The sequence below is a fragment of the Panthera pardus genome, unplaced genomic scaffold (assembly GCF_024362965.1).
Source record: "Panthera pardus isolate Hobbes unplaced genomic scaffold, ASM2436296v1 HiC_scaffold_1, whole genome shotgun sequence".
Lineage (NCBI taxonomy): Eukaryota > Metazoa > Chordata > Mammalia > Carnivora > Felidae > Panthera > Panthera pardus.
The window spans coordinates 70145482-70171436 of record NW_026526654.1 but is presented as its reverse complement, the minus strand read 5'-3'; the positions used below and the strand labels follow the sequence as shown (position 1 = coordinate 70171436).

The 25955-nt window shown below is 42.2% G+C and overlaps 1 pseudogene; it reads left to right on the top strand.

Moving 5' to 3' along the window:
- Positions 1-11743: 11743 nt before the first annotated feature.
- On the top strand, positions 11744-11841 carry LOC128776648 (U6 spliceosomal RNA; annotated as a pseudogene).
- The last annotated feature ends 14114 nt before the right edge of the window (positions 11842-25955 follow it).

The following is a 25955-nucleotide window of genomic DNA, read 5'->3' as shown; positions in this document are numbered from 1 at the left end:
TAGGAAGTTTATGATACCAGGTTTTAAAACCCAATGGGCATTGAAGTAATGAACGGCCCATGGACTTTGGAATAGGGAAATACTCAAATTGTGCAAAAGTATCATAGACATTACAAAGTACTTTCCAGGGGTGCCTGGGCAGCGCATTTGGTTGGGCATCTGACTTCGGCTGAGGTGGTGATCTCATGGCTTGTGAGTTCAAACCCCGCATTGGGCTCTGCGCTGACAGCTCGGAGCCTGGAGCCTGCATCAGATTCTGTGTGTCCCTCTCTCTCTCTACCCCTCCTCTACTCATGCTCTGTCTCTCTCTGTCTCTCAAAAATAAATAAACATTAAAAAAAAATAAAGTACTTTCCAAACATGAATATTAGTATTACTGAGTGATGGAAAGCATCACTGTTCTTTAAACTATTTACTCTTTTACTGTTCATTTATTGATCACCTAGAGATTGCAACATTTGCATTTTTAACAAGCTCTGCAATTAATTCTGATACACATTAATGTTTAAGAACTACGTCTACTTTGAAGGAAGAGCCCCAAAATAAGCAAGCCAACAAATGTGGGGAAGAGAGTTTGCTTTGAGGAAGGTACAGAAAGAACTAAATGAGGAGTAACATGAGCAATGGGAAATTATAGCGAATGGGAAGGGGGGGCCATCACAGTATTCTCTTTTGGACTTGTTGCATGGTGCCCCAAGTTATAAAGATGCATAGTCTTCTAGGATGTATTTGAAACTCATGAGGCAAGACTGTCTATTCTGAAGCACTGCCACGGGCTAAACTTTACCCAGAGCTGGGCATCCTTTACCTTTAATCAGTGAGCTATGAGGTACAGTGTTGTCTGGACCACAGAGGAGATAAGAGCTAGACAATGTTTTCCCTAATAGAACCATTTGGTCATCCCAAATACAGCATGTATACGAACACTGTCTTTTTGATAATTCTCAGTATTTTTAAAGGACAAAAAGAAAAGTTTTACTTAAAAAAAAAAGCTCTCACCTAAAACTAGTTTTTAGAGCATTACCATTTTTCTTCTACCTACCACCAAGGTTCCATGACTCAAACGTGGCCACAGATGATCAGCACCCAGATTCCTTGTAGATGGAGATGACCGGGAGAAGCTGGACACTGTGTTGGCCCCCAGACCAACAACCTGGTCTCAGTCTACTGCATTCTCTACTGGTGGATGAGAGGTCAATGGATATACTACTGAACTCCTTTTAAATCTATAATATTTTTAGGGGCGCCTGGGTGGCTCAGTGTGTTGAACGTCCAACTTCAGCTCAGGTCACGATCTCACAGCTCGTGAGTTCGAGCCCCACGTCAGGCTCTGTGCTGACAGCTCAAAGCCTGAAGCCTGCTTCTGCTTCTGTGTCTCCCTCTCTCTCTGCCCCTAATCCACTCGCATTCTGTCTCTCTCAAAAATAAGTAAACATTAAAAAAATAAAAAATAAATAAATCTATAATATTTTTAAATATTTCCAGCAAAGGAGATTATATGATTGTTTTAAATTTTTAAAAAATCTTTTAATGACTAAATGGTCTAAGAATGGAAAAGAGAAGCCCCGCATTTTCTGACAAATAGACTATTTCTCCGGAGGAATTCCTGCGTCATTTTATTCTCTGTAAACTTTAGACACAAGCCTGATTTATGTCTATTTTGCATTAGCCATTATGATAGAATCTCCTTACATGTTTGCCATCAAATACCTGCTGTTTTGTTTTGTTTTGTTTTGTTTTGTTTTTCTTTGTGTAGGGGGCCATTTTTAGTTTTCTCTGCAACAATATTGACAAGTAGGGATGGGGATGGGGGGATGAGTCTCAAGAAATCACAGGCAAATGCCTGAGACCAAGGACATAAGCTAAAAAATAGTGACCTTAACCATGCATTTGAAAACTTAGATAGCAAACAAGTATAGATACCTTATCTGGAATATGTATCTTCAAAGATATACTTACTACTCTTTAAAAATGTATTATCACAGGACCATCCAAACTGTATTTTCTAAAACACTGTCTCCAAAAAAATGTGCTCTGGCAAACACCAGACCTACGAGATGCTTTGTGAAGAAAAAAGCAGTTTGTGAACAAATCGATTTGCAAAAGCTGTGTTTTCTGACAATGAGGATAAAAATAGTAATTATAGCATTTAACAGAGACTCGGAGCCCTAGCAACATTATTATTCGTGAGTAAAATAAAAACAGCAATAGCGATCACTTTGCTCATTCCAGTTGCACAACCCAAGAGAAAAGACATAGCTGGTATCAACATTTAAGGACTAAGAATCTTCCCATAGTCTTTACCATAGAGGAACTAACTAGAATATCATCTCCAACCTTATTTCTTGCAGAAGGACAAGCTTCCTCTTGGAGCAGTACACAGAGGTCAAGGTTCTCACACAAACGCTGCCTAGCATATGTTTTTCCCTCATAGCATTTAATACATGCAATTATTTTCTTTCTTTGTTTCACTTGTTTCTATCTCTTCAACTTAGAATGTAAGCTCCAGGGGAGGGGAACCATGTCATTTGTGTTTGCAGCTGACCTAGCCACATGCTTGACACACCACAGACATAGATATTTGTTAAGCGAACGGTGAAGTTCCCTAATAAAGGTCTGGCTTCTACGATCTACAGCTTTACTAAGAGCCATCAGAGGGATTGATTTCTAAGAGTAGCTAGAAAATCCCTTCATGCAAGTGTCTAAAAATTCTACCTAAAATGTATCAGCTTCTCTCTATAACTTGTCTGCAAGCCCACCCAACTTCTGTCCACATTGGTCTCATGGAGTCCCATGGAGTCAAACAAACTCAGGCCACTGACAAGGGGTCACAGGGAGGCATCTGACTTCCACATTCTGCCAGTCAAGACAGGATCTCTTTGTGCTTTATTTTATTTTTCCAACTGTACTGAGTTAAAATTGGAAAATAAAAATTATATGTATTTAGGGTATACAATATGATGATTTAACATATGTATAAATTGTAAAACGATTACCACAATCAAATTAATAGATACATCCATCATTTCACATAGTTACCTGTGTGTGTGTGTGTGTGTGTGTGTGTGTGTGTGTGTGTGTGTGTGTGTGATGGGAATTCTTAAGATCTACTCTCTCAGAAAGTTCAAGTACATATACAGTATTATTAACTACAGTCACCCTGGTGTGCAATGGAGCCTCAGAATTTACTCATCTTATAACTGAAAGATTATACCCTTTGACCAATATCTTCCTATGTCCCCAACCTCCAGTCCCTGAACCACTGTTCTACTCTATGGTTCCATGAGCTTGACTGTTTTATATTCCTCATATCTTTATATTTTAGATACTGATTGAGGTTCAACCACTGGGGTATAAGGATCAGGTTCTCCACCTAAGCTTTGCCCTTAGTTCTGAGAGCCTGTCCAGATAAGCCTGTGCTCAAACCAAGATGCCCCATGGCTCTCAGATATGAATGAGTTGAGTTTCATGGAGCCCTCGGGTAGAGATGGAGGGGTAGTACTCCCCCACAGACTGACATATCCTCACCAGCTCAAACTGATTTCTTGCCCTCTAATGTGGAAATTTCATTTGCTTCTCAGTCTTACTTAGTTTTGCACAATTCCCTTGAGAGCAAAGGAATTTAATCCAAAGGCCAACGTACTAATCTAAAAACGAAAGTTAAAGAGTAATTACAACAGTCAACACTTATTTGGTGTTATGTTAAGAGTCTGCATTTTGCTAAGCACTATGCCTACATCATTATTGCTTTTAATCCCCTCAAACACCCTATGATGCAAATTCTGCTACTGTTCCCATTTTACAGATGAGGAAAGAGACGCCTGATACTTACTAAATCAAACAATACCAACCCAAGGCAACAATCATAAAGCATGGCAGTCCCCTTTCTGCCTTCCACAGATCTAAAACACAACTTAAAGTGACAGAGGAGGTGGAAAAATCGGGACCTAAGCAATGTTCCTGCCTCTTCTGGCCACCCAGTGGCCACCTCGAAAGACTTTATTGTATTGCTTTAGCTCATCTCAGATGCACATACCATAGGTCCAAATAGACTCGTATAACTGCGTTAGTCATTCTAGATACTTTAATCCATTACTTAATGCATTACTCAGATGCTGGTACCAGGAGGGAATGGCAGGAAGTCAAGGTTGGTTATACATGGATGAAACAATAATAGTCTCAAAAACACCTGCACCTGTGAAGAAACAGACAGAATTTTAAAACATCTGACCGCCTAAAGTTTTAGAACTTGTCATTTAAAATGCTTGCCATGGATCTTACTTTTAAGCACGTAGTATCTTTGTGTTACTGATCAACTTCTAAATTTCATTCTCTAATTAGAGGAACCCCCAATCAAAAATGAGTCACTGACCTTTTCCTCAGCATTTTGTTTCAGTAAGCCAGAATAAACACATGGAATTGTTACCATGGAGACCGAAGGTACTGAAGGGACCCAGCCTCTCATTAAAAAATTGACACACCAGCAGGAAAAAAAAATGATGGATGTTGTGGTTATTTTAGGGAAAATCATGTCCCAAATGTTGAGGTTAAGTCAGCCACCCCTTTTCCTCCAGAAAAGAAAAAAAAAAAAAAGAAGAAGTTTCCGATGCAAATGGTTTGAATTAATGCCATGGATATTTATAACAACAGTCTGGTTAAGGGAACTTATTTGCTATTCATCAAGCGAATGTCCCCTAGGATTAAAGGAGCCCAAAGAAAATATTTTTAAAATAATAAATAAAATGCCTTTTGGGGTGGGAAGCAGTTATATTCGTATTCAACAGCATGACTGCTGGGTTGAGTACTCAAAGCCCAAGGCCACTGGGACTGGACAATTCTGCGGAGCTTTTGGAAGAGATCAGCAAGACACATGTGTCCCAGCTGACGTGCCAGCAGAAGGTCCAGTGTTTTCTTAAGTGGACACCCCAAGCAGTGAATAGGAAAAGAGAAACCAAGAGTAGCCCAATACACAGACCTAAAATTGGAAAGACACTGACAGTCTCTTTGTTCAACAACTCCCTTGTTTGTGTTTTGGAGAGAAAAGGTAGAAGGGAAAACGCTTAACTTTTTTAGCGTATCACTGGAAAATGCCATTCTCACTCCTTAAAAATAGCACCAGATGAAGAAATAGCACTTGGGTGATGCCTACAGAAGCACTTCCATACAGGCTCCTCTCCTTCATGGTGACTCTGGGAGGGAGACCTGTGCGCGCACTGGTGCGGAGAGCCGACACAGGGACCAAAATGTGAATGAAGGGTCCACCAAGGACCTGTGAGAGTAAAGATGGCAGTGGTGGCCATGAGCAGAGGCCCACCATCAGACTCACAGTCCTGTCTGATCTCCATCCAGAGGCCTGGCACCCGGTGACCCAGGACCATACCGACCCTGCCTTTATTTTAACTGTTGATATTATGTTCAAGTATGGATTTTTTAAGATGTTTTTATTGTAAATATTTAATATATATTATATATAAATATATATAATTTATAAATAAATATATATTTATATATATAAATAATAATATTTTATTTTTATTACCTTAACTGTTGATATTATGTTCAAGTATGGATTTTTAAGATGTTTTTATTGTAAATATTTAATATATGTTATATATAAATATATATATAATTTATAAATAAATATATATATTTATATATATAAATAATAATATTTTATTTTTATTATTTTAACTGTTGATATTATGTTCAAGTATGGATTTTTAAGATGTTTTTATTGTAAATATTTAATATATATTATATATAAATATATATAATTTATAAATAAATTATATATATTTATATATATAAATAATAATATTTAAAATATTCCGTTCAAATAGTATTGATCTGATTTATTGAATTTTTGATGTTCCCTTAAATTTTGTGCCTGAGGCAAGCGCCTCACTCCTCTTACCCTACTGTTCTACCTCCTCCTGTGGAGGCCCCTCAAAGGAAGAACACCTTCTTTCCAGGGCAAGCACCAAGGCATTAAGTGCTGCCTCAGGACAGCCGCTTCTGCTTCAAGGACTTCCCTTCTCTCAACAAATCAGTCCAAGCCGAACCTACCGGACACACTTCTAAACCCCAAGCTGAAAGGCAAGATCGCAGTTGTGGCTTCCGACCCCTGGACTCAGTCCCTCGTCTGCCATTTGATTAGTCAGGCCTCCAAACTCCAGCTTCCTCCTGTGTTCACCTGGCATAATAAAGAGGCCTACTTCCTGGGATCACCGGAAGAATTCAACGGGATGATGCCTGTCAATAGCTGAGAAGCGTGTACCATGGTGTCCGTCATTGTTCTTATTCTTCAAATGGTGGTTCCCCAATGGTTACTTCGCCCCTCACAGCCTTTGTTTCCTCTTCTGTAAGAAGGAAATAACAGTGCTACCTCTCAAGTTTGCTGTACAGATTGCACGTTGCTGTGGAGGAAGTGCCTAGAACACCGTCTGCACACAGCGTTAACGATGACTACAGCGGCTACTAATACAGCTACTACCGCTGTTGTTACCATAGCAGCTTATCCTTCTTCCTCTTCCTCCAATTCCTCCTCCTATGAACGACTGCTGCCTCAGCCGCTGGCCCCTATTCTGGGGCTTAGGTAGTTAATACAGTTGCAACGACATCTAGAAACAACTCCCTCCACTGTGTGAGGGATCCTTAGGCTGTATATAAACATTAAAATCAATTTACTATATGCTGTGCTTTTAGAAATGTTTTAAGCTATTCAAACATTATTATTTTCTGCATCCAATGCCAAATAACCTGCTGAATTGATTTTGTCATTTTTTTTAAGCTTAGTTGTTTGGGTATGCTGTAGACAGAACCCCAGACAACAGAAGAGTTAGTGTACTTTGATTGTTTATAAAGGAGCGGCATAAAAATAATCTTTAAAGCTAAGGGAATGTTAATATTTAGATCCATCTAAGGGAAAACAATAACAGTTTGTGATTTCCTCCCTCCTCACTCCTAGGGCAAACATTTTTAAGGGAGGATTTTATTTTGTAACATAAATTGTTTTCTATATCACCCTAAAGACAAGAGTGATTAATAGTGAGCTATAGAAAGAGTTGCCCATAATTAGCAGCTTGGGTACAGTCAGATATAAACATATATTTTGTTTATGAAACATGCAGCTCGAAAAAAAATCTCATCTTGCTAGATGTCAAAATAGGGTCAAGATGCTAAGGAAAAAGCCATTAAGACAAAGATTTGTAAATAAAGTTAAAATCGGATCGAATACATATGTGCGTACCTGCACCACACAAGCCTGAGACAAAAGTTTACCCAGGTTTACTTCTTCATCATCATCAATATCATTGGAATTGTTGCTAATTATTATTTGTGTCAACATTGGTACAACATTGTGATTTTGATTTCAATTGTAACTGTATAGACCTTTACCAAATACATAGCAATTCCCTTGGATGCAGATTTAAAAAATGGGTCAAGATTTCATGACTGTTTAGTTTATATGGTTTATTATCACGATAATAGAACTGGCACTTAGTGGGCACCAGACACTGGCCCAAGTTCCTTAAATGTATTAAATCATTTAATCCTTGTAAGAATCCCTGTAGGAAAGAAATTATCATCCCCACTTTACTGATGACGACACTGAGATTTAGAGAAATCAAGTAACCTGACCACCATCACATTTTACAAGCAGAGCTGGGATTTGAACACAGTTCTGTTGAACATCAAAGCCTGTCTCTAAACCACTGTACTAACCAGAGAACCACCCACGTTGACAAGGTAGCTAACTTCTTTCTGTTCACATGAACATTCACCTATGCTGATCCTCCTACTCCTCGTCCTACTCCGTGCATTCATATGGCCACATGGCACGTTAGGAAGACTTTCACTCAAGTCAAACAACAGTTAAGTTCCGCCATTTTACTGCATTCGTGAAAAGAAGGATAGCAGGGCTCTTGGCCAGGACTGCTGCTTCTGGTTGCGCGGAATGCGCACTATACAAATCCAGGCAGAGCCATTCACAAAGCAATATTTGACCAGCACCCCCCTGAAGTTATTCAACTTGGCAGCCCTGCCCTTGCTGCTCTAAACCTGGTTCGTGACTCCTCACCAACAACAGTGATTGGACCAGAAGACACCTGACCAAAAAGAGCCAATCAGATGCTTGCTGTGTGGACGCGGAACTGAGAGGCACAAAGGAGCCTCCCCAGGCGGGCAAGCGAGGAGGCGGGAGACCTGGGGCCCCGCCGTCACAGACTGCCCAGGCAGAAGAAGCCAAAAATGAAGGCACACAGGGAGAGATGAAAGAGTTCATGCAGCCCTTAGAGACAGTGAAAAAAGCCCCATTTTCGCCTTTCCAAGAATCTCCTCAGACCCAGTTATACTTTTCTGCCCTTGATTTCTAAGAGACTTTTGTGTATCCTTTCCACAAACCCCTCTTTGTATTTGCCTAAGTTTAAGGGCATCCTGATCTTTGCAGGACAGAGAAGTGCCCGTTCTTGCCCAGACATCATCAAATGGAATTTTTCATTATTATACAAAAACCAGGCCTGAATCTCAATCCCCAGACTCATGTGTGTCAGAAATGCAACTTTATTTCTCTATAACGCAATGGAATTTCTATCCTGAGACCGTGCTGGAGGAGTGGCAGACTCAGTGCAATCATTTCAGGATCTAGAGAGTCAGAGTAGTACCAAGGAAGCGGGGATGAGAATGGTAGACATTGAGTTCCCCGTCATCCACAGGGGCACCTGCTTCGATGCCCCTGGGCTGCCCGGTCCTGCTTATCGACCAACAAATCCACTGCTGTCTGGCCCAGCTCCCCATCTGTGCCTTTGCTCTCGCCGCTCCTGTGCTCCTCTCTGGTACCCAGGAAGTCACTTGCTGCTCTACACCATGTGAGGCTGTGAGAAACTGGGGCCGTTCAGAAACCCATCCACTTAGCTCAGAGAGAATGTTCTTCCCACCAGCCGAGCCATGGGAACCTGATGTTGTACAAGGCCCTTCTTCCCCATACAGTCATACATCCCCGAGGCTTGACCTGGGTGAGGATTGGGCACCAGTCCTCCTTCTCAGGGATTATCCATACAGAAGCTTCTAAATGTGCCCCCACGACAGCCTGATGCTTCCTGCTCTATGGACGTTCGTCTCCCTCTGGGGTAGGCAGCTGGCCCCCAGTCTCATGGCATCCTAGGCTCATCTATTAGTAATGTCCAAGAGTTATTTTCTCTTCTTGGGGTTAGATTTTGGAGCCCAAAAGCCAAGATATGACTTCGTTTCCTGGGCTTGTTCCACTTTCCCCAAGGCAAGGAACCCAGACTGGCCTAATTAACTGACTGGAAGCCAGAACCAAGTGACCCAAGAAAAAACTAAAGAAATCTTCAAGTTGAGACTTTAAAATATTGCCACACCACACTGCGTTGGGACCCTTTAGGCTCACAGAGCTTCGTTCTGGTCATAGACCTTGATTTCACTGGACATTTCCTCTAGCTGATGTTGGCCAAGCTGAAGTGGGGCAACTCTGATCTTCAGTTAGGCTAACGCGTCTATGATTCTGCCCTTTCAAATGTGATGGTGGTGGCAATGTGTGCTGAACCATTTATCTAGTTTTCCTTAAGATTCACCTTTAGAGCAAGTCTCACACTGAGAAATCTGGGAGCAAAGTAAGTTGTAAATAGAGATTTGTCCTTTTTCCTGGCTTCACCTTTTCTATGAAAGTTGTGATAAACATGAAGAGAACTTTTCCTTTACCTGTGAAAATAACTGTCACTCCACACCGAAAGGATCATAATTTATCATGCCTAATGTGCTTCCCCATCTTTGTGACTATATCAAATACTTTCCTTTATATATTTTATTATCTCATAAGAATAAGACACATATTTCAAGGTGGACAAAATAATTTATTGGTGATTTACAGAAAACATGTCCACATGAAATACTACACTTTATAATTTTTTTAATGTTTATTCATTTTTGAACGACAGAGAGAGACAGAGCATGAGTGGGGGAGGGGCAGAGCGAGAGGGAGACACAGAATCTGAAGCAGGCTCCAGGCTCTGAGATGTCAGCCCAGAGCCTGACGCGGGGCTCCGAACTCACGGATGGTGAGAGCATGACCTGAGCCAAAGTCAGACGCTTAACCTACTAAGCTACCCAGGCGCCTCAATACTTTATAACATTTTTAAAAAATTAGTCATACTGCTTATTAAAAGTCCGTATCAAAAGTGAGAGCTGTATCTACATCTGATTCAGACATTCACTTTTTTTCTTTTCTAGCCCCCAAAGAATGCCCCTAAATGAGCCTCTAAGAGGCCCATATCTTCATTAGGATTTCTGAACCAAACAGCCATAGTAGGCTCATTCTTCCCTTGATTCATCCAACATAGATGTAATCACAAACTACTACGTGTTGGTCTTGGGATGCCCAGATGAGTGGAGGAAATGGAAGTTACAGCACCGAGTAAGTTCTGTAACAAAGAACTTGCCAGCATCAGGTTCAGTCTTCTGTGATGTTCTAGCGCCAGGCCCATCACCCTTCCTGCCTCTGCAGGTTCCCTTCCCCCAGTACATTCCAGACTAAATCCCCCTCCTACTTAAAAACTCAATGGCTCCCCTAGAGGCATTTCCCAATCTAGGTTAAGGAAGAGTAATTTCAGGAAATCTGAGCAGGTATTGCCTGGAAAGGAGGCCTACAGTAACAAGTTTGGGAAGCAACGAGTAAAACAAAGTTGGACTATTTGGTTGTGTTACGTTTTCAGGAATTCTCAGAGCTTTTACAATGTTGACGTGCATTAGGGCAGTGATACACTTATGCCAAGAGGAAGAATGCATCTTTACAGTATCTCCCCAGCTTATGGCTATAGAACCCTTTTCTTCCAGGGCATATTACTGGACTAGTCTTGAAAACAAAACAAAACAGAACACCTGAGAAACACTAGCCTAGAGAAAAAAGTTCAAATTTCTTAACAAGGTATTTAAGGCTGTTGCTGTCTGCCTCTAGTAGATTCTTACAACCCCACTTCTTATTCCTTCGTTCCCATACATCACGCACTACCCTTGTTAGGCTATTAGTTCCCTAAGGAGACGGCACACCTTCACATGCTTGAGGTGTTACTGATACGTTCCTCTGTTTACAATGCCTCTCACCATTCTCCTTTATCTCACTTCTCTCTTCTCCATCTGAACTCCTATCTGTACTGCAAAAACCACTCCATAGTAACTCATCTACCCAGTCTGTGAGTCACTGTTCTATAAGCACTTGTGCATCAGAGCACCAATCGCTATGTATCATATATTTCTCTGCTGCCTTCAATAGATTATGAGTTCCTGGGACTTCCTCTTTGTATCCCCAGCATCTAGTGCACTGTCGGCCACATAAATGATTATGAACACACTGAAAATTTCCTATCAATTTTTCAAACGTTTCACAAAATTCCCTTACTTCCTTTCAAACCAAAAAAATGCAGGTGTGAATTTGGTGTGCACCTTTTTCTTAAATGTAGGTCCCATGTTTGAAACAAGACTCGCACCAGTAGAGAAGCATCCACGATCACTAAAGAAGGGATTCTTAAGTCACTCGTTAAATCTTAGCTTTTTCTTTTGCCCAATTATAAAACCACAAGTCACAATCACTTTAAAAACTGTGTAAAAAATTGCACAGTATCTCCCTATAAACAAAAGGGGAGCGGGGATCTTACTTTATGCCTTCACGCTTTATGCTGTAGTGCCTGGCCCAAAAAAGACTCGTTGCAAACATTCAAAAAGTTATACTGTGCTGGCGTCAGCCGCACATATACTAAAATTGGAACAATACAGAGAAGATTAGCGTGGACCCTGCTCAAGGATGACACTCAAAAACTTATACTCTCTGGGAGTGAGGCTAAGCCCCTGCCACAGGTCAGTTCTTCCCCCCACCCCTCCCCATCATCCCAAGAGCTGGTCTGCATGCTCCCTGCTCTTCCCTGGGCTCATCAGGATTTCCCCCTGGATCTTCTTTCTTTCATATTTTCCTCTGCCTCCTAGTGCCCAGGCATCTCCTGAAAATCAGAGAAACTGCCGGAATGGTGGTCTGCGTGCATGTCTTCCTTTACTTGCCCCACTGCCTCTCTGCCATTTCCCCCGCCCACCAAGAGGCAAAGGGAATTTGTTTATTTTGCCAAGAACTCTCAGACACTTTCAGTTCAGCAGAGAGGTTGACTTAACTCTATTCCCTGATGGGAAAAGAAACGTGACATTCTCCTCATGATTAAAGCACCACTTTTTCTTGCTACGAAGGGAAAATTCAACATCATACAGCCCCCAAATGTTGCAACTTTCAGTTCAACGGCACTTTTTCTCCACATTTTAAAACCTCTCTGACACACACATGGGGGCCGCAGGGAGGAGTTTCTCACAGGCTCTAAACACCTCCATTCTGCATCCAGGCCCCTGCCCTACACCTTCCCCTGCTTCCCACTCCTCCCCAGCCCTACAGTCCCGCCCCTGGCAATCAGGTTTCCTGTCAATTCTAGAAGCTTATGCCCTCGATGCCCTCATGCCTGTGATGTCTGCCCTCATCCTTCCAGGCCTCCAAACACTGCCCAGGTGCTCCTCCAGAAACCCTTCAGTGAGCACAGGGTACACAGAGATCCCTCTCTAATCCACGTGGTGTTTTAATGCTATAGTGTCTAAGTTTGCATTTATTCACATTTTTTCCAGCCTTGTGTTCATTGTTATGTCTTGCTCTCCAACCAGCCAGACAGTGAGCTGGAGAGAGGGTGTGGGCTCTGAAGTCAAGCAGCTGTTGGCTCTGGAGCCTAATTTCTGAGCTACGTGAGGCCCAGTTTCATTATTTGTAAAATGAAGAAGTAAACACCCACCCCTGCGAAGCTGAGTTGCCATGAGCACTAAATGAGGTCTAGCATGTGAAACTCCTGGCCTTCTTGCCCTCCATGAACTGTCTCACTGCTTTCCTGAGGGCAGGATCACATCGCTCACTGGTTCCCGGGTTCGTAGAACGCCGAGCACAGTAAAGCGGGACACGATCGGCAGCGACTGTTAAAAGTGCACGGAATTAACAAAGAGCTGGGAACATAATCTCGGTTGGCAAGGAAATGAGACAGACCTTTAACCACTCAAAACCAATGTGCCACTAGAATTGAAACGTGAAATGAGATAGCATAAAAAAGCAGACCGGTCACGACACACAGACCACTTCGATGCTTAGAAGGATATTTTACTGAACACCCATAGAAAAACAAATGTCCTGTTTCTAATACCTTTAGCAAAGTCTGCCTTGAATCTTGCGGGGGATATGCAATAAAAAGATGTCTCCTTCAGCTTTTTCAATTAAATGCATTCGGATACCATACCATATACTGGTATGAGCTCATACCATATATTAAATCACAAGTCAGGGACTTAAAATACCGCCATCAGATATGAAGCACATTTCTTTAGTTTCTATGTAAGCACAGAAGGGCTGCACAGTTAAGCAATGGTCATTTTCCAGCTGTCTCACTCTTAACTCTAGGAGTGGGACAAAACAGGCCCTTAGTTGGAGCCCTATCAGCTACACAATGCGTGTGAAGAGAGCGAATAGCTCCAATTTGCACAATTCTGATAATTTCCTATCACTCACTGGGGGGTGGGGGGGGGGTGGGGGGGAATGCCATCCGCTCACTTAAGAGGCTTCATTGAAAAGCAAAACACTCCTTTCTATTTACTTAAGCACCAGGCTAGAATACGAGGAAGCACAATGCATTCTAAACATGGTGCACATCTGGTCTAAAAACCACAATCAATTTATTGCCGCGTCTGAAACATTTTCAGCGACTGTCATATAATATATTATCACACATTTCTAACATGACATTTTCTTGGAACCAAAAGAGACAGGTAGATCTGTCCGTTCAATTTCTCACAAATGAAAGAGAAAATTGTTTGGCTCAGATGTCTGTACTGTCTTTGGAGTAGTGTAACTATCATATGAGAAGGGTATTATTCAAAGATGCCAGGAGCTCAGCAATTACTTCCAAAGAGTGAAATTACTGGCTACACAGAAAGAAAAAAAAAAAAAAAAGATGTATGCATGTATGTATGCATCTTCTCTTTTTTCCCATTCCAACAGAACCATTTATTGCATTTACTTGAAAGAGATGTACCACAGTCTTGTTAAGCCCATCTATCTCCCAGTGCTATAACCCTGGAACTCTCTATTAAATGGAATCTTTTGATCTCTGTGGCTCCTAAAGCAGAACTTTATTAAAAGTTTTATTAAAAATTAAAATGCAATCGAAATCACGTTAAAATGCTTAAAAGCTCTATATTTTCACCCTAACCCCTCATGGGCATTCACAAGGAGAGTCACAATGGTATTGAATAGCCAGAGAGCCCCACGCCCAATAAAGAGGGCTGCCAAAATATCCCAGGATTGGCCCCAGTGAAACCATTTACTGGCTCACCGTTGGCTGCATAATCCGCCTTTAAGCACTTTCTCCTCTGTAAAAACCCCAGAGCTCCTTTAAGAGCCTTGTCTCAGCACACAAAACTTTCAAGTGACTAACCCTTCCCTACCCAGCCCCTGAGCCCCTCACACCAGCCATGCAGGCTTTGACCTTTCCTGATAACCCACTCAAAGCACGTTCTGCTTATAGGGCCAGCAAAAAAATGCATAAAGCCTAGATTATCCGATCTTTGGCAAGGTTCATAAACAGACTGGACATTGTCAGCCCTCTTTCATACGTCTGAGCCTTTGACAGTGTTGCTCCCTGAATGAATGCTGTGGCTGACTTTGCCTGGTGAAGAGCTCCTCATACTTCAGAACTCAGTTCAACCAGGACTTTGTAGTGACAGTTTCCCTGACAGCCCTCCTTTGCTGAAATAGGTGGTCTACTCTTTCATATGGGATGGAGCATCCCACACACCCCTCCTCCAACGGTGGGGTACCCCACCGTACCCCAGTAGAGTGTAGGATGCGTCATTATGTCTATCTTCCCACCAGCCTGCAAGCTCTTCTGGAAAGAACCTGTGTCTTCTTCTCCGTACCTCTAGTGCCCACGATACTGTCTTGCATGAAGAAGGGACCCCTCAAATATTTACTGGATGAAAAAACAATAGCCGTAAGCCAGAAAAATCCTGACTCTGTCAGAATGGTTAAGAGCTTCACTTGCTTCTCTATGAGCAAAAAAGAGAATCTTGGGAAAGGGCAAAGTCAGAGTTTTCGGGTCTTTCAACCACAGGAGCTGTTAGTAAGGAAAATTCAACTGATCATGCAGAGATAAAAGAGGGGAATGTATGCTTTTGCAACTTGGGCCTGCAGTCCTCCTGTTAGAATTAGAGAAATACAAAAAGAGCACCCAAGAGGAGAGGACTTAAGGGATTGCAGTGAATGGCAGACAAAATGGCGGGCACTTGAAACAATGGGCACTCAAAAGCTAAAAGGACAGCATCAAGATGAAGAAACCAGGAAGGGGGGTAAGTCAGATGAGGAAGGATGGGGAGGCACTTAAGGCTCATTAGTCATATTATAGGACCTAGAACGGCAAAGGGTTTCTTGAACATAAAAGGACGTACATCCAGGAGGAATTTAGGAAGGCTCTCTCCCAGGAGGAATTTAGGAATTTAGGATAAGAAAAGGAGGAAACCAGTGGGCAGACTGCTTGCGGCCCATTAAATGAAGTAACCCCATTTGTGCTGAGTCGAACCGAACAAAGAAAACTGCCCCAATGAATAAATATGAGGCTGATTCTGTATTTCAGTTCAGTCTAGAAGCGAATTCTCACAAAACCCAGAAAACTTCCAGAGAGCTCGGTGAGTTGAGGCAGAGGCACAGGTGGGATCACAGGAGCCCACAGCCCACAGTGCGTAGGACCCCATCGCCTTCCGCCTGCTATGGTGCTGTCTGGAAAGCAGTGCAGGTGTGTTTGAAGGAGAATGTCTAACAGCAGCTGAAATAACCAAAAACAAAGTGGTGAATGGCTGCCCTGGGCCAATATGGGGACAAATTGGCAGAGTGGAGTGTTCCTCCACAGACCTGTCCAACTGTTTGAGAATGCCACCATCTCTCCAGAGGTGCCCTTGAAAAGGCTAAGTGGAAAGGTAGAGCCTTTTAAAATTTTATGTGGTTTCTAAAGCATCTTAATTTTTAATAAAAAGTTCTTAATAGCATTCTGGATAAAAGACTATGGTACTTACAAGATCCTTTTTATAATGCCAAACTCTTTGTGCAGTATATGTATATATTTTTAAAAAGACCATGGTTTGGCAAATGCTGACGGCCTTTAACACTTACGATTATTCTCCTTCCGTTTACTCTACTGCTTGATGCTGTGGCCAAGAGCAAATCCATCCAATTCTCTGCCCTGACTTTGCTTCGTTTCGAGCAAATTTAAATTTCCTTACATTTAAAGGAAAATGTAACATAGAGGTAATTTCCAACAGCCTTAGCCTCTGAAAGTGTTCATCCGACTGATGCTATCTGACCCTGGCTTCCGATGCATGTTCCGAAGGCCCAAGCATGTCCAGAAACATGTAAGTAAGGCACATTTCTGGGTATGATGGCCCTCTAGGTGTTAACAATTACAACTAAATAAGACACCCATCCCTAAGTGTAGAATAGAATCCTGGCGCTCTCCTGGTGCTCTCCTGTCGTTTGGTTAATGCTTTACAATTTACAAAGTGCCTTCTTTGAGCCTCAGAGGAGTTACATGATTCACCTAGTCTGTGGCTTGGTGCCAGAGCCAGAAGCTTCGCGGACTTCCTTCCTGAAGGTCCAGGCTCTGGGAGCACCCTGACTAGAACACCTGTGTCCAGAATTAACTTAGCAATAAAGCGTAGTGATTAACAGCTCACTTCAAGAGTCATTCGGAGAAGCAGACCATAAGCTAGATGGGAGGAGGACACCGGGAAAATGGCCCAAGCTGAGACATCGACTGAGGACAGACACTGTATTCAAAGGACATCCCAGAAACCCTCCTCAACCTGGGAGACAGGTGGTACCAGATCATCTGCCAGGAATGAGTGGTCGGAAGCCATTTTGGAGAAGGCCAAGCATTTCAGGAAGAAAAAATTAAATTTCATGCGTCCTAAGCATTAGCAAATTGCTAGAAGCTCAGATTTGCAAGAGTAGGTGAATGTGTCATTCACTTAGAAAATGAGTCAGTTGGTTGCATCTTGTTACCTTTGATCTGAAAAGGAAATATAAGGGGTGCTTGGAGAGAAAGACAAAGCCCCCCCACCCCCACCCCAAGAACAAACCCTGTGAAAATAGAATTTCCCAAGCTGTTAGTATCCTATTTGCAAAATCAGATTTTCTTTTAACTTATTGAGTTCATGTTGCGAATTTCAAAACTCTCTTGTGAATTCAAATTTTTACTTTTCATCCAGGGACTAAGAAGTTATCAATATTCTCACCACACTTGAGAGAGAAAACTAAACAACAAGGAAGTAGGAATGCTCACATTTATTCACATGTATGGAGCTTGACTCATTTTCTTTTTTTTTTTTTTTTTTAATGTTTCTTTACTTTTGAGAGAGAAAGAGAGAGCAAATGAGGAGCAGAAAGAGAAGGAAAGAGAGAGAGAAGGAGGGAGGGAGGAAGGGAGGGAAGGGGAGGTAGAGAGAGGGGGAGAGAGAGAGAGAGAGAGAGAATCCCAAGCAGGCTCTGCACTGTCAGCGCAGAGCCTGATGTGGGGCTTGAACTCATGAACCATGAGATCATGACCTGAGGCATGAATCAAGAATGAGACATTTAATCGACTGAGCCCCCCAGGCACTCCTGAGCTTGACTCATTTTCTAAGTGAAAGACACATTGATCTATTCTGTAATTCAGCCTTTTTGTGCCTCAATGTTCTCATCTGCAAAGTAGGAAAAATAACAGTACCTGCTCATGGTTTGTCATTAGGATTAAATAAGTCAATGTACATAAAGTACTTGGCATAGTGGCCAGCATAATAAATGACAAGTAAATGTTAGCTATTATTCATATTCCAATGAGTGCTTTGGTTTCTATAAATCATAAAAAGTGATCCTTGAACACACGCAGGCAAGAAGTTTCCAGTGGTTTGTTAGGTCTATGAAATTTGATCTTCCTTGCCTTTCTTGGCAGGGATCTTAACTAGCTAAAGTTATTGATCCAGGTAGCAAGATCCACACCTCTACATGACTGTTTCCACTCACTGAAAATTTCCAGAAAGTAATCATTTCAGGCTGAAATTGTCCATGCTTGGTCTCAACCCAATGGAAACTCACTTGCATTGGAAGATGGGAGCACAGTCCATCCCCTGATTTGCAATGGCTGGAGTTGAGGGACAACCGGACTTTTTCTACCCCAAAATAATATCTTTTAGCTGAACTTTTAAAAAATCACTAAACATTGTGAGTTTAATCTTCCCTTAGCCGTGAATACAATAAATGACCACCTGCTTTAAAGCTCCTATTATTTTTAAGATCTTTTTTAAGCTCCTTTGAGACAAAGAGGTCCCAAGTAGAAAATTTTTTCTTTTATATCCAAGTTGCTCGGCTGAAATATCTACATTTTAATAGGTGCTTCTCTGATTTTTCTCTTTTAACTTCATAACATATTTTACAGCTCCAAGGTGCTGGTAAAACGAGTTTGGAAAGTTTTTTTAACATAGATTAAATGCCAAGAGCCCTCCACTCTACCCACCAGACACACACAGCCACAAGTCCTTCTCTTCACAATGCCGAGATAGTCAGACCCAGTGTTTGGAAACATCAGTTTCTCAATCACAGACTGAGAAGGGCCTGCAGCTTATGTGCAACCCAGCTCCTTCTCCAGTGCCCACTACAACGGATGGGTGAATGAGCAAATGAACAATTGGGCATTGTGTGGACCAGCCTAGCAGATGGTCCTCTGAATAGTTTCCTTATCTGGATATTTCTTAGAAATGTTATAACGTTTCTTTCACTATAAATACTTCATTTCTCTAACATGAAGGTTTCTTCTCTCTTTGTCCTTATCACCACCAGCTACCAGTAGCCAAGTTACAGAAGCAATGGCTATATATCCTCAAACCCATGACCACTCAGAATCAGAGTTGCTTTGACTGCACAGCAATCACAGTGCAACACGCCTGAAGAAAAGGGACCCTGAAATGGGACCTCTCTGGACTTCCTCCCCAGACCAGGAATCAGTTCTGATCTAAATCGGAAGTGCTTGGATAGAGAGGAAAGATGGATTTGATGCAGGAAATACAGGACACAGGAAACAGGAGAGCAGCACTTAACCACCTTCTCTCACTTGATTCTTCATCAAAACAGTCACCAGGCTCTGTAATCTGTAAACCTTCCAGGGTCAGGGATGCAAAAATGATGGTCCAGAAGGCGTGCACTCCATTCACAGCTCCATGTTGAGAAATTATGAGCTTTAGTGAGCCTTATGCTCCTAAAAGGCAAAAATCATGTCATTTGCTACTTTGTATTCTCAGGGGCCTACTGCAATGTGGGGAATATAGGGAGGGGGGAGCTTAAGAAGTATTTGTAGGAGGAAGAAAAGAAGGCCTGAGAGAGATGGGAAGGAAGGAAGGTAGGTAGATAAAAAAGGAAGGAGGGAAGGAAGGAAGGAGGGAGGGAGGGAGCGAGGGAGGGAGGGAAGGGAGGGAGGGAGGGAGGGAAGGGAAGGGAAGGAGAGGCATAGGAGTGAGGGAAGGAAGGAAGGAAGGAAGGAAGGAAGGAAGGAAGGAGGCAGATGTTGAGTCTCCTCTGGGAGAGCATGGCACAAATTCACTCATTTGTGCCTGGACCATTTTCAGCCGTCTGGATAACATGGGCCAAAAGGAGGATCTGAAATTCATATAAATGATATCATTCTGAATATCAGGTTGGTGAGTTAGCTTGTCTCCTCTACATATGTGGTTTACTTTAAATGTAGTGTATAGCTGGAGGCAGGGAACAGGTATGGAATTCTATAAAAGATGGAACTGCATTATTGAAAATCATCAGAGGCCTTCACTTGAGCTTTCGAGGTTTGTAGGCATGGGAAATTAGAGCCCTGGAACATGTGATACTATCTTCGAACCAGAGACCAGATTCCTTGATTAAACTTCAGACTCTTGGAATCTCCTGATTGTTCATCTCATACTAATGATCTGGGAGAAATACTAGAAGGCAAGTTAATGATCCTGCTGAGTCTGAATTGGGAGGCAGCCACCTGAAATATTAGTAATCGACCAAAGTAAAGAAATAATTACAGGCTGACTAGATTAGAAATTTAATCTCCACAGTACTTTCCCATAAGTAAATAAGGTTCAACTTATAAAACATCATGAAGAAAAAAGGTACTACACAACTCATCACTGTGTACCTTAGAACACTGGCTCCATCTGGACTCAGCTATGCCCTTCTCAGAGCTACATGCCAGAGGGATGGTCCCCAAAACAGTGTAGTCTCCAAACAGGAGATACTTAAAAACATAAGCCCTCAGTCCTAACCCCACCAGGACTGAACACCAGCATGTCCACCGTCCTTCATGACCCACTGAACACTGAGCACCCACCATGCGCCAGCCATTTGTGCTGGATGCTGGGATACAGACAAGGAATATCCATCTCTGGGCAACTTAGCCTATGCTGGCAAATGGGCCTTTCCATAGAAGAAAATAACAGGGAATTACTTTCCTAACTTGGTCCAGAAGAACTTTGGATTTCCATGCTGGGAAGCCTTGCCTAGGTGCAAGTTTCTCTAGCCTACCTCGTGAAGAACTACCTCTTTTGAGTCAGGACACCAGACAGGTCTAGAGAGGCTGTGAGCCTCTGAAGAGTGGCTGGCCTCCCTCCAAACTGTCAAATAGGGAACTCTGACCTCTATATCACTGCCCTTTTCTTTTCCTCCTGTGTGTCCCAACAAGCTGTACATCAGAATCACTGAGGGCACTTTTTAAAAATATAGATGCCTGACCCCTACCTCAGTCTTGCTGAATTAGAATCTTTGGATTGGGTGAAATCTGCTTGTTGGACAATTTTGCAAGAAATTTTAATGTCAAGTTAGAGAACCACTGGGTAGTGGAAAGAACACAGGTTTTGGAGCCAGATAAACCAAGATTTGAAATCCAGCACTGACAATTAATTGACATAATTAACTCTAGGGGACCTGGTTTAATTACTTAACATCTTTGTGACCCAGTTCCCTGTGCAGTAAAGTGGAATAATGCCCAGAGTTATTACAAACTTGGAATAAAATACGAAAAATATTCAGCACTGCAGCCACTATCATAATTTCCTCCCACCTCCACTAAATGCCTGCTTCCCAGAAAACATCTTATACCAATATTTTATGATTTGGTTCAAATTTAAGTCAAACTTCTCCAGGATTATCCTATGGGTTTATCTCTAGCTGTGGAAAGAAGAGTTTTGCTCACTAATTTTAAAACTCCAAGAAGCATATTGTAAATAGGAAAGATTCAGGGGATTGAGTTGATTTTAGCCATAGGGACGAGTTATAGGTACCCTTCCCTAGAGAGACAAAGTCAATTATATACTAAATTACTGGGAGCAAGAGGTACAAATCTAGTGAGAATTATGGGAAAGGAGAGAGGCCACCGTTTTGTCTCCTTACACTTCTATAACAAGTTACCCTTTATTGCATGATGAAGATGAAATATACAAAGAACACTGGACTAGGAACCCAAAGACCTGTGTTCAAAACCTAGCTATGCAACTTTTTTAGCTATGAGAACTTTTCAATTCTCTCTGAACCTCAGTCACTTACCCCATAAAATGAGGGATCGAGGCTGCTAAAATCTTACTACATTGACTTATGGATTTCATATCTTTTCAAAGTACAGAATATTCAGCTAACAGTCACATAAGTGAAGCAGGAAGGTTCTGGCAGGCACCAGTGTACTGAAGAACAACGAAGACCTTTCAGAGAAGTGAGCCCCTAAGAAGCACAGATCTTGAATGTCTCACGGAAGTCTAATCTTAGAGTTTACCCTGAATTTGCCAACCCTTGACCACTCTGACATTCAAACGAGTCGTCTGCAGCCCAAGTTCCTGGTAAAAATAGGAGTGGGCTAAGTGTCCACATGCCACCCGTCCCTGGATACTCCTGGCAGGAGGCAGCCAGAAAATAACTGAACCTAAACTTGGATAGAAATGAGCTCTCTCGCCAAAGCATAAGAGACTGTTAAAAACTGAGAACAAACTGAGGGTTGATGGGGGGTGGGAGGGAGGGCAGGGTGGGTGATGGGTATTGAGGAGGGCACCTTTTGGGATGAGCACTGGGTGTTGTATGGAAACCAATTTGACAGTAAATTTCATATATTAAAAAATAAAAAAATAAAAAAATAAAAAATAAAAAGAAATGAGCTCTCTCTGGGGTGCCAGGGTGGCTCAGTTGGTTCAGTGTCCAAATTTGGCTCAGGTCATGATCTCATGGTTCGTGGGTTCAAGCCCTTGGTCAGGCTCTGTGCTGACAGCTCAGACCCTGGAGCCTGCTTTTAATTGTGTGTCTCCCTCTCTCCCTGCCTCTCCCCTACTTGTGTTCTCTCTCTCTCTCTCTCTCTCTCTCTCTCTCTCTCTCTCTCAAATATAAATAAACATTAAAATTTTTAAATAAAAAAGAAAAAGAAAAAGAAATAAGCTCCTTCCAAGATAAATAGACAAAAGGTAAAACTGTCCAGTTGGTTTTCCAAGAAAGTCTGAAGAAGATCATCAGGGGGCGAAAACCACCCAACAGGGCCACCTAAGAGCTGTAACCACAATCTCTACCACCAGTGACCTAGCAGAGGCTCAAACATGCCTCTCCCTGTCATGATTTTGGCAGGGTCCACAGCTAGTTTACTCTTGGGTACAGGTATTCCTGCTGAAGCACCAAGTGAGAGGAGCTATTAACAGGATACTTTGGGAAAGAGAATTGAACCAGAAAACCCCAAAGAATATTCTACTTCATTAATAATATACAGGCCTTGAAATAACCTTCCCTAACTTTTTCCCTACTTTCTAATGTATCTGAATTTCTTTTCATCTTTCCTTTCTTCTCTTCTTTCTTAAGGACAAGATGTCACCTAACCTGGCAGCTTTGTATCATTTCACCCCAATGACTCCTCTCTCCTGGATGACCACACCCCAACATCTTCTGGATGACCACATAACCCTATCCTGGATGACCACATCCCACCCTTTCCTGGATGATCACACACCATCCTGTCCTGGATTACCACACCCCACCCTCTCCTGGATGACCACATAACCCTTTCCTGGATGACTACATCCCATCCTCTTCTGGACGAACACACCCCATCCTGTCCTGGATAATCACAGTAAAACTGACTTTTCTCCTGGACCTTCCTATTGGCTCATCTTCCTCTACACCTCCCTTAAATGTGCTTTCCAGGAATCCAGCCTGAATCCTTTGATTTCTTGGTTACACCTTCTCTCCTCAGGCCATTGTATCCACACCCAGGGCCTCTGACCACCACATTTACACCACAGATTCCCAAATAAATGTCAGAGTTCCAAATCCAGTATGGAGGTTTTGACTCTTAGATCTTAATTGTCCCCTTAGTCTCTCCTTTTAGGACTAGAAGAAAATGGCCTGAGCTACAAGTAGGATGCCCCTCAGAAGGTCTTTCCTGAAAGGAAGCCAGTCTGAGCACATTTTCTGTTTTCCTGTTCCAACCACTCCCCTGTCCTGATCCCGTGGCTACGGAAGCAGTATAGAAAGTGGTGCAAAGGTATTAGCACCTAAATTTGAATCCCATCTCCACACATAGGCAACTTATCTAACATCTCCAAGTTTTATTGCATCATCTGTGTTGAGCGGTTTATAATAATATCCACCTTATGGAATCATTATGAACATAAAATGAGATGATACTTATAAAGTGCTTAGCACAGCGCTCAGCACTTAGAAAGAACTCAATGCTAGCTATTATTATATGCCTGTAGTCATTATGCAAAAATGGTGGTTTGCATTCAAACTTCTACTATCTCAATAGGAAAAAGAAATCCATTTCAATGCTTCTAAGTCTATTAACCCTTTCCTACCTCCATAGCTAAATATAATCCAAATGGTGGCAGTCAAGTTCTGAGGCTGCTAGTGGAAAAGGCTCATGAAGGAATTGGCTTTCTTTCTTTGGAGTTTCTTTGCCAAGTACAAGATTCTCCTATCAATTAGAGTGAGCTAATTCATGCCAAGCATTCTTCACCATCCAAGGTGAAGTTGAAGGGAAAGACACACTAGTGAATTCAAACACAATAAACAAAAGAAACATACATCAGGCAAAGCCAGGGAAACAAGGTGCTGAGCACAGGAACCATGTTTTTTGTCTAAGAATTTACTTTTGACAAATTTGCTTTACTCCAGAATTCCATCTTTTGCCCTGTAATTGAAATTCCCTTGTCCCCAGTCCCAATCAAAATGGGTAGGAAAAAGGAAGCTTAACATCCCATAAGAGACAAGTGACAGAAGAGACAAACTCTTGACCAATTAAAATAATTCTCTCACTTGCCTCACTTTCCCCTGTAAAAAAAAAAAAAAAAAAAAAAAAAAAAAAAAAAAAAAAAAAAAAATTACAAGAATCTTCCTGCAGCTTCATTCTATGTGGCTTCCCTGGGGTTATGTGTTTGTGTGCACTCATCATTGTTGAATTTCCAGCTTTCATTTTTCTTTAGAAAGCAACACTCAGTTCACTGAAGCCTGCTGATTATGAGGGTACACAGACCCAAATGAATCATAGAAGCAGCCAGATTGCACAAATACAAATCCTCCGCACTGTGTCTTCCGCCCGCCCTAACCTTCTCATACGGCCTCTCTTCCCAGCATCCCTTTCTCTGATTACCTCATCCGCACCCAAAGTACAATTAGTCCATTCAAGCACTAGAGACAGCTAATAAGGCAAGGAAGAGTGCAGCAAACAACCCCATGGTTCCTAGAATCTAGGCACAACACAAAAGCAAAAGAAATTTAAAAAGTAATAATATCTATAGCTAGTCCTGTGGGGTACCATCCAGATCTCCCCATCAACTCATTCCGTCAGCTACCAGGAGTGCTGGCTGCTGATGGGACAACTGAGTCCCTTTCTAGGTTATGTACTTAAGCTTAAAGAGCCACCTCTCCCGAGTTTACACTTTCTTCCTAAAGACAGACAGCATCCAATACCTGGTCAACGGGGAGGGTTCAAAGCTGAATCTCTCTGCCTAAATTCAGAGCAATTCTGAATGGCTGTCTCAGGTCCAGCACTCCCATAGGTTGATGAGGGTCTTTGTTTGGACTGCACTACACTTCAACTTCTCTACCCAATGCCATTCCCCTCACTCCCAGTAAACTCCTGTGTGCAGATCTATCTCACTCTTTGTTTGCCATTGAACATGACCTAAAACAACAGCCCAGAAGGCTAATATTTCAAAGATCAGTGAAACTGATATTTCAGAAACTTCCACCGAGTCCTGAAGCATTCCTTAAGGTCCAAGGAAATAGTCATGGGTAGTCTTTGGTATCACACAGCCAGCCATCAACTTGCTCCACAATGAGAGGATATTGGGCTCTGGGGAGTAAGAAAGTTAGTTGGCTTAAAGCTAACATGTCTAGGGCTCCTTCCCAGAGCTTCTTGGGTGTGCCCTTAAGCAAGTTTTTTTAGAGCAGTGTTTTCAAATGACCTTTCTCATTTTCAGTCTATCACAAACCAACAATACTTTTTATATCCAAATATATATATACATATATTTAATATACTTATAAACTATATTTTATAAAGTACAATAAAATGGATGATAATTCCCTACTTAAGTAGAGACTGCACATAGTGATTTCCTTCAAAGGGGTACATGGTAGGAGGGGGATGTGGGAAGATAATATTACAGCAAAGGGGCGCCTGGGTAGATCAGTCAGTTGAGCCTCCGATTTCGGCTCAGGTCGTGATCTCACGGTCTGTGAGTTCGAGCCCCGCGTCGGGCTCTGTGCTGACAGCTCGGAGCCTGGAGCCTGCTTCGGATTCTGTGTCTCCCTCTCTCTGACCCTCCCCCATTCATGCTCTATCCCTCTC